Source organism: Micromys minutus, assembly GCF_963924665.1.
Source record: "Micromys minutus genome assembly, chromosome: 4".
Classification (NCBI taxonomy): Eukaryota; Metazoa; Chordata; class Mammalia; order Rodentia; family Muridae; genus Micromys; species Micromys minutus.
In genome coordinates this window covers 75,811,853-75,820,709 of record NC_137973.1, presented here as the reverse complement: position 1 = coordinate 75,820,709, position 8,857 = coordinate 75,811,853, and positions in this window count along the sequence as shown.

Sequence of the window (8,857 nt, the reverse complement as noted above, 5' to 3'; positions counted from 1 at the left end):
AGAGAGCCAGGAATAAAAAGGAATTTCTGAGTTGTTAAAGTATATCCCATGTGATCATGAACTCAGAATTGATTTCATAAAGATCTAAAATAACACTTTCAGCACACCCATTCTGTGGAAAACTACCAATATTAATGTTTATAATTTTACTCACTTGTCCTAGTCATTAATAAAACTGGTATTTGAAATTGATCTGTAGTTGTGCATTTTTTTTTTCTGATGCAGAAATTTTCTGAAATGATACTTCAACTTTGCAGGAAGAAATCAAAGTGTCTATTTCAGTAGCCAAGATAAAATATAAAAGAGAAAAATAAACATTTAGAGGGAAAAAGAGAAATTTGTTCTTGGTTTTACCAATATTAGTTAATGGAATAATAGTAACTTGAAAGGCAGAACTCCATACTCTCTCATTGAAAGTTATACTTGTTTTAATTCATGGATATGGTAGATATCATTGTAATTATTTTTCTTTCCTTTTGTGTGTGTGCATTTATCTGTATATGTATGTCTGTGTATACATATGCATACATATACGTATGTGCAGATCAGAAGATGAGTTGTGGGAATGGTTCTTTTCTTTCATCATGTAGGTTCTAGGAACCAATCTCCTGTTGTCATGTTTGGTAGCAAGTGTCTTTTTTTAATGTAGGAATGGGTTCTTTATTAAAAATGTCACTTGTCAATATTCAGTATATCACAGCCAATGGGTTGGCTAAGGTAGCCCGACCCCCCAATAAACAAAATTTCAAAATAACCTAAATTTTTTTTAAAGTTTTTTTTGTTACATAAGCCATTAACGATTTTTCCAGCCCTGACTGATTTAAAGCCCAGTGAGATGGCACTTCAGAGACAGCAGCTTCAGAGTATGGCGACGAGATGACTCTTTTGTGGCTAAATCAGGGCACACAGATAGTTTTCCTTCTCTTTCCCCCTTGGGGACAGGCGGACACTAAGAGGTCACCACAACACTAAGGGGCAGCATGATCCGCTTTTGAGCAGTTGGGAAAGGGGTGGAGCTGAGAGAAGCCTGGGCTCAGGGCTGAACCGTAGCCCACTTGCCTCACATGCACGAGGCCCTGGGAGCTGGGGGCATCTCAGACGTCTCACCGTCTTATTTGGTCACATCTGATGGAAAAAGTAAAAACTAAGTGTTAAGTTGTTCAAAGATATGAAAGCTGAGGACCTTCACAGCCCGGAACGGTTTTTGTTTCTGGCTAACTTCCTGGAATCCCCCTGTTGTTTGGCTAAGATTTGCTGAGCAACACTGAGGTCTCCCACAATGGAGCCTGCTTGGGCTCTGCTGCCTCTCAGTAAGGCAGGCCCATTCCTGGGTTTTCCCTCCATGGCGAGACAGCAGCCATTGGGCTAAGATGTGCTGCTCCAAGCTGCAGAAGTGCTCGGCATGTTAAAATGGTTGCTAAGATAAAAAGATATCACGCTGTGCATATCACAACTGCACTGAAGACACTGCGTTGTGCTCACATTCCCTTAAATATTGTTCCAAAGCCTCTCCAGCTTGAAGTCTGGGAAGAGGCTGACACAGTTTTGTGAAAAAAAAGGGGGGGCAGAGGAGGTAGCAGGAGGGAAAGCACCCTTCAGTTTAAAAAAAAAAAATCAGCCCTCAGTTTTAAAGTCAGCTTCAGGGAGGCTGGCCTCAGTCGGAGTCAAGGTCAGAGGGAGAAGCAGCCGCAGGGCAGGGATGTGAAAGGTCTACATCTCATGCAGGTCCAGCAGGGTCTGGTCCAGCATCCTTTGTGTACAGAGATGCTCCTCTTAGGTGCACTTCAGTTTATCTTCCAAGTCATCAATGGTCTTCTCCAGTTTGGCTACTGATCTTTCAGCAGACTCAGCACGGGTCTCTGCCTTCTTGAGCTGCTTCTGGAAACCAGGTTGCTACCTCCTCTGTTTGACGTTGTAGCAGCTTTTCTGGCAGCAAGTGTCTTTATTTTTGGTCCAAGAAGATACTTTCAAGGAAAAAAAAAAAGATTAGACACCACCTATTTATATTCCAATTTAACCTAAACACCTCTTTTATTCTTGGAATCCACCTACCTGTGTACATTTCATTCATCTTAGAGAATTGTTGAAGCTATAGACTATTGACTTTTTTCAGGGAAAAGAAAGCAAGATCTGGTAAAGGTTCGTGTTACTCTGTCACTCAGAGGCACACCTGGGGTCCCAAGCATATTGATGGAAAAGAGCTAAGGAGACAGAGAAGGGGGATGAGGAAAGTAGATTTACATTGCACATCGGACTTACAACCCTTCCATAACACCAAGTTGAAGCAAATATGGCCTACTTCACACAACACCAAATGCTGGTGAAGATGTGAAGAAAGAGTTCCCTTTACTCTGAGGAACTCATTTTTGCTTTAGTTATTCCTACCAATTAATTTCTGAAGAACAAAAAAGCAAAGCAGGCTCAGATTAAGTCAAATACCCACGCCTCCTCCCCTCCAGGAAACTGCTGGGCCAGGTGGCTGGCAGTTACTGATTAAGATATCCTTACCTTGCTCAAGTGCACCAACCCCACCCACACCCCAATTTGCAGTTTTTAGCTTTAAAAGAGTGCGCCTTTTGCTACTCAGGGTTCCATCTTCGCCTCTCCTGCATGAGTGCCTCGGGACCCCGACGCACCAGCCTTGAATAAACCTCTTGTTATGACAGTGGTATATTGTCTAATTGTGCTCTGTGGGTCGCGCTCCTGAGCTAAGACTCCTCAGGGTCTTACACTCAAGCTTGCTGGGAATGGACATTGGGAAATTTAAAACATGAAGACCAAATGAACCAGGTGAATCACTCCAGGGTATGCACCAGAAAAACTCTATGTCCTACCACAGAGATTCCTGCACAGACTTGTTTATTGCAGCACTGTTTGCTATGGCCTGTATTTCCATCAGCAGATGAACAGGCAAGAAAATGTGGTGCTTTTGCACAGCAAATTTTAAGTAAACACCCAGAAAGAAAAATACCATGACATTTCAGAAGAAGGGATAGAATTGGAAAGAACTGTGTAAGTGAGTATCTCAGAATCATAAAGACAAATTCTCCCGATTTGTCTCAAAGGTCAGTTCTGTTTTTAGCTCAATAAATATTTGTTAATCTTTCTCTTGAGTATCAGTTGGAATAAATCAGTCCCTTAGCTGACCAAAGAACCAGTATCCACCTGATACTTGACTCATAAGCCACAAAGAGGAAACATGATTCCTCTTGGAGAGGAATGTTGAATCACCCCTCAAAAAGACGGGAAAACAGCAGATAACTGAACTATCCTCGTTTTTTCTGCAATAACAAACTTAGACTTATTTCCTCTCAATTGTCCACCCAGCCCTTATGTGCTATGTAGGCTGATTTGAACCTTACATATCTTCTCCCACCTAACATATGCTTTCAGTTGAGTTCATCCTGTAACCCTTTTTTATAGTACCACACTGTTTCAAGTTACACAGGAAAACTTGTCCAAGAGCATCAAAAATCTTACCTCTCACCTTGGAAATGCAGCCCCTGCCTGCCCTAATGTTCCTGATACAAACAACAGCAGCAACCCACTGAGCATCTCTGCAACTGTTTCTCCATCTACCCCATCTTAATGACTCCTTTCTTAATCCCAGAGAAGACCTCCCTAACACCTCAGTTTTAAACAACAGCAAGTTCACCATGATGTTTTCATTCTGAAACTATCTGCAAACAATTTAACACTAGCTGTTATTTTAGAGTATTGATTATCTTTTCCATTCAGCATTAGTTACATAGAGAGGTGGTCAGTCATGGTTCACGAAGAGCTGAATCTACAGTAAATTCTCAACAGCCAACTCTTTACTGGATGAGAGAGCATCGGACACTCTGGACGACCTCATTCATGGAGGCACAAAACCAGACCGTTGGTGAGTGCTAACTGAGAATGATTGTGCTGTGTGATACTTTGTGTCTAATCTGTTCTCTGGAACTTACTAAACTGAAACCTTGCCCCTGGTCATTTATAACATGTTTTTATCCCAATGCAAGGAATAATCATTCCAGAAACCACATTCCTGGTCTCTTCAGGGTCTCACAAAGGTAGTCACTGTGTCCATATATAATAGCATGGACACGTCCCTGTTTATGGGGTTCACCAAGTGAAGTCATATAGTACACTTTGCTATGTGGCAGGGCATATTTCAAATAGGTGTGTAAGATTCAGCTGTATTATAGAGGTGATGTGTTTTCATACTCATTTCTGTATATTACAAACTTCAAACTTAACACTATCATTAACTTTGAGAGGTACTTGTGTTTCTAGTAATGGACACTGCCAAAGTTGATTCTATAAGAGCTTTTAAACTAACTCTATTACCAGGCTCAAAGTTTGCATAGAAGTCGATCTGACTTACATCAGATTCCCTCCAGCATTGCCTTACCACTGTCCAGTTAAGTCATTTCTTCAGTATGTCATGGCAAAGAATTTATCAAGTGCCCTTAATAATGTTCTCAGAAAAATAATGTTTCCAAGTGTAGCCTACATAGGAGCAAAGGTCCCATATCTGAGTTTGTCTTGGAGGACAGCCAGAATATTTATCAGTGTGTTTTCTAAGCCCTCTCTGAGGTAAAATTTGAATGACTGAGCAAGAGGGTCCAGTCTGCCATTCTGTTCAGGAGGTGGTAGGATGGGAAAAACATGAGACCAGGATGGAGGAATGGGAAAAAGCTGTTAAACAACAAAAACCCCAAAGAGTGCCAAATGGATTGACACTGCAGGACTAATAGAATTGGTTAAGTAGGTAAGAAAAACAAGCTTGTGGGATGGGGAATATGGCTGATCCCCCAAGGAATATAAGGCAGTACCCAGCAGTACAATTTGTCTTTGGATCTTTATTTTACATCTCAAGGATAAGATAAAGTAAAAGGAGGCATAGGAACCTCTGCCTGGGAGAAACTCACCAACGGTCCCATTAGGCTGGGAGCCACTTTCTATCTAAGTATAGAGATGCAGAAGGCACAACCAGAGAGAGACTGCATCTCCCCGTGATGTGCGTTCTATGCCTTGGTCACACACACTTCCCCTTCAGAGCATGGCTGTCTCCCCAGCTTCACTCTGAGATGTAATCTGTAGCTGTTAGGTTCAGGTTACAGAGCTGGAGAAGGCTGACCATAGAGGTTGGTCAAGATCGATCACAAAGCCCGAGTCACTGCAGACAGTGTCCTAGTCAGATCTGCTGAAGCTGGAGTGGGCACTAGACACACTAAGAAGGTGTGGACCTCTCTGCAGGCAAGATCCCTGCCTTGTGGAGAAAGTCAATCTGAGAGATGGACCAGAGAAAAGAAATAAAACCTGAAATGTGGGTGTTCCTGTACCCCTTTTCTAATATGGCAGGAGCTTGATGTGGTCAAGGAACTGGAAGTGTAAGGCAGGAGTGAAATCAGGTCAGGCTGAAGGCATGGGCACTTATGGAATTACACTCAAGTTAATGAATCTCAATGCTGGCTAATTATTAAAATTACTTTGAAAGCCTATTAAACATCCATATGGATTTTTACTTATAATAGTGATAATTTGGTTGTTTGGAACATTCCGGTCTGTTCTATAAGATTCTACAGGAGATGCTAAAGTGTCTAGACCAATAAAAGGGTTCAAAAGACCAAAACTGTCTTTGTAAATGGTCTGCTTATCTTAGAGAAAGAATTTAGCCAATTCTACAAATCAGAGTGGGAAAAACAGGTGACTTTGAACATCTAGTATTCAAGAGGAATGAGTGACAATATTACATTCATTTCCACTTATAAGCAATGATATGAGAAAAATTTTAAATCTAAAAAATATAATAACATCAGAAAGAAAGGTATTAGTAGAAGGTTGGCTAGATAGCCTCGTCAGTGAAGAGATTGCCCAACAAGCATGAGAACCTAAGTTTGATCCCCAGAAACTCATATTTTAAAGAAAGCTGGGAATGTTTTTTTTTCGGCTCCATCAATGTACCTGTGGAATTCATAATTCATACTTTCATATCTCAGCTGTATAGACATGCCACTTTTTCAGTATCCACTCGTCAAGTCGATGATATCAGCCTCTTTCTATCTCCCAAGAACTGTGACTAGAACAACTATGACCATCAATACGTGGGAACATCAAGAGCAGGACATGGGAGTTCTGTGAATATCTGCCCAGAAGGGACGTCACTGGGTCGTGTGGTAGCCCCATCCCAGGATTCTAAGGAACCTCCACACCAATTTCCATAATAGCTATATCAGTTTGATCTCCTATCTGTACGTCTTCACACTCAAAACATAGTGTGTGGAGAGTAGGTGACTCTGGCCTTTCTTTATATGTAACAGTCTAAGAAACACTGCACGATCATGGGGGGTTTGTGGCTCTAGTTCATAAAGCTGATGGCATCACACAGATCTTGCCAGATAACACTTAACTGTTAGCTCTGGGGCTTTATGATAATGTTGTTTTACTTGGGATAGTCCATTAATTGCTGTATATCTATATATGTGCATATATAAATATATGTGTAAATGATTAGAGATGGGTGTAAGATTAATTAACCACAAGTGTGAAAAGTGGCTCTGATTGAGATTAGTCCTCACTTGAATCTTATAAGGTCTAGTTTTCAAATTTTTTGACAGGACATTATTTCATGCCAAATTATGACAATGTAACTTTATTTTCATTGTGCTTTTGTTGTTTTACATTTGTGAGTTTTTTTTTTCTTTAGGCATGGTCTTTCTCAGCATCAAGAACTGACTCTATACCTCTTACATCCATTCCCTGCCTGTTCCGATTACAAACCAACATCTCTATGTCCAAACCTTTCTTTGATTTCCATTTTTTCTATGTATATCTGACAAGAACTGCACAGGTGATATTTACTACCCAGCACTAGACCTCTACATTGGAGTTCACATTGTTTTCCTAAGAGAATTTGTCTTCCTAAAATGTTATCACACCTCTGCTTGAATACCTCCTTTAGGATTAAGTTCCAACTCCTCCCTCTGCTACTAGAACCCTAGACCCCATAGCCAACTAATCTAACACCACCCCTCCTATTGCTGCAAGACACAGAGTATACAACTTGCATGCCTTAATTGTAATCATAATTCCTTATCTCTTGCCAGAGTTCAGTTTATTTCTCTCATATCTCTCAAACCACACATTTTAATATCTAAATATACCACATATATACATGTTAAAATGTATGTGCATACATTAGCTATTTGTTTATAGTCTTGAATTCAGAGCTATAGTCACAAACAAGGTAAATATCAGAGAAGGAAAATACTCTTCAGAGAGACACTGGAGCACAGACTCTGCTTTGCACAGAGAGAATGTCTGTATTTAAGAGGGACTCCTGTGCATACTGGGAAGAAAGATGGGTCCCAAAGGCTAAGATAATTTGCACGCCAATGCACTTCATGAGACCTTTCTTCCGTATCTAATAAAACAAAAGGCTGGTAGTTTATCTGAAAAGAAAAACAACAACACAACAAAAAAAAAAAACAAAACCTCATAAACTTTAGCACCCAAAATGTTTCCCAGGGACAGGCTCATCATACACAGAGATTTAATGCTCAAACTATTAGACACTAGATATGAACTCAAACTACCCAGCATGGAAACTTGTCCCTGACACAGCCTGACATTTGATAAAACAAAGGTCAGTCTGTATTTGTCTAATGAATGTGCTTATGTGCGTTCCTGAATATATATCTAGAGTAGGAGGTTGCTTGTATACTTCAGATAAAGGCATCTGACTCTCTGGAACTGTGGTTATACACAGCATCCCAAGGTAGGTGCTGGGAACTGAACATTGGACCTCGGGAAGAGCAGCAAATGCTTTTAATCAACAAACCATTTCTCCAGTCCCATGAACCTCAACCAATGAGTCACAGTTAACAGAAATAAATTAATGGTGCCCACTTTACTTATATCCCTGTTTGTCTGTCCCTCCTCCCTACAGCTGATTTTTACTCTAGAACATGGAAAAAGCAATCATACACCAAACCCTTAAAACTGGGAACCAGAGGGACTATTCTTTAAGTTGTTTCCCAGGTGTTTTGATCACACACATGCAAACACGGTAATTTATACATTAGTATTGATAGAAGTTCAGGAGCAAGTGTCCAGGTGCCGACTAAATGTTCAGGCCCCTTGATACCTTGAACAGCAGAGATACAGGGACACAGGCCTAGTGATACTGTGCCGTGAGTAACCAAAATGCAGAGAGGGTTAGGCAGAGCAAGCAGAAAATGTGGCCCTCAGGTTCAGAGAAGCCGGAACTCTGCCATAGAGACTTGTGATCTGCCTGGGGAGCCCTTGGGCGCAGACCAAATGCCTGGGCCCCTAGGCAGCCAGAATAGCTGAGGTCCAGGGAAACAGGCCTAGGGATACTGTGCTATGAGTAACCAAAGCACAGAGAGGGCTGGGCAGAGCACGAGGAAAACTCAGCCCTCCAGTTCAGCAGAGCCAGAACTCTGCCACAGGGACTCGGTATCCATCCAGAAAGCCTGTGGGGGAGGACCAAATGCTCGGGCCCCTTGGCACCTGGAACAGCAGAGATCCAGGGTCACAGCCTGGTGAGACTTTGCCATGAGTAACCAAAGCACAGAGAGGGCTAAGTGGAACATGCGGGAAAACGTGGCCCTCCGGTTCAGTGGAGCGAGAACTCTGGCACAGGGACTCGGGAACCACCTAAAAGCCCTGGATTAAAGTCTAGGAACACAGGCCCACAGTAAGACACAGACCCTTGAAGTGGGCCAGGGTGTTCCCGGGAAAGGCAGTGATTAAAGTTCAAATCTATACAACCCTCTCACACCCAGACAAGAGGGTAGTCTGACACATAGGCCCAGGGAAAGCACATCAGGAGTCCTGAGAGAGCAGA